General features: G+C 30.2%; 1 protein-coding gene across 1 annotated transcript in view; it reads left to right on the forward strand.

Moving 5' to 3' along the window:
• Positions 1–479: 479 nt before the first annotated feature.
• Positions 480–1,133, forward strand: part of LOC107104754 — a 4,855-nt gene continuing 4,201 nt past the window's right edge. Inside the window, exon 1 of the mRNA XM_015404839.1 lies at positions 480–509. The gene's annotated coding sequence lies outside the window, so the exon portion shown is untranslated. The remainder of the gene's footprint in view (positions 510–1,133) is intronic.

The raw sequence follows: 1,133 nt of genomic DNA on the forward strand, positions 1-1,133 counted from the left end.
GATGACATGATGTGAATTGGCGCTATAGAAATAAACTGAATAGAATTGAATAGTCTATGTGTCCGTTATACATTCAAAATGAACAGTTTTGTTTATAACATCCTTAAAAGACTGAAAAAAAAATCAGGACCTTAAATGCAAGTTCATTATAACTGCTAAAGTGTAGAACTTTGTAAGATGTTTGAATCAAAATGCATCAAAACATACGCATGAAAATCATCATCTGAAACAGTGAAAACTGCTTTTTTCAGATTTTTTTATTATTTTTATTGTTTTTTTATGAAATAAGAAAAAAGAAATTCTGGAAACCGTTTTTAAAAATATAATTTTCATGTTATGAATTTTCATTTCAAAACCATTACTGCCCTTCTTGCCCTTCCTCACTCACCAGGGGTGGGGCGGGGAGGTTGGGGGGGGCATGTCCAAACAGATTGCCATAAAAGCAATGATTTAGATGAACTCCATCATTCTGCAGCTGACTTCCACTGGACCGGATCAGAACCTCCTGGGTAAGTCAGCCTGAAGCTGCTTTAATCATCATGTTCTGACTGTCTAATTAACTTATATATTATTATATTAATGTGTCAGTTTTAACATGAGCTCCTCAGTCGGCGGTGTTAGAAAAAGCTTTTCATTGCCTTAGAAAAAACTGTATTTCTTTTAATTATTTAATCTTCTGTTTTGTCCAGTTTTTTTTCCTTAACTTCACTGTTTAACTCAGTCGATTACAGAAACAAATATTTTATTTTAAGCATAATTAATTTCAAAGTAATTTGCAATTCAGTGCAGCTGCATAGAAACTGCTTTATTATAAAGTCGTTCCTTCAATGTTTTTTTTCTTTTTATAATAAGTTTGGAAGGTCTAATATTGGTATTTTGTAAAAGCTCCTCATATGGAAAAATGTTAAAAAATATTCAAACATGTTCAGTTTGTGTTTAGCATTTTGCACATTTTATAAGGATTATGTGATGTCTTCATTTTATATAAAATAACATAACTAATATCTGTGATATAGAGGTTAATTATTTAGCAATGTATGATTTGCTGTTTCATTAATGGATTTAGAATGAGAAATATAAAAATGTGAGACTAAAAAACTTGGAATTGAATAATTTAGAAAATAGATCTGCTT

This window comes from Cyprinodon variegatus, unplaced genomic scaffold (assembly GCF_000732505.1).
Source record: "Cyprinodon variegatus isolate N-32 unplaced genomic scaffold, C_variegatus-1.0 Scaffold1873, whole genome shotgun sequence".
Classification (NCBI taxonomy): domain Eukaryota; kingdom Metazoa; phylum Chordata; class Actinopteri; order Cyprinodontiformes; family Cyprinodontidae; genus Cyprinodon; species Cyprinodon variegatus.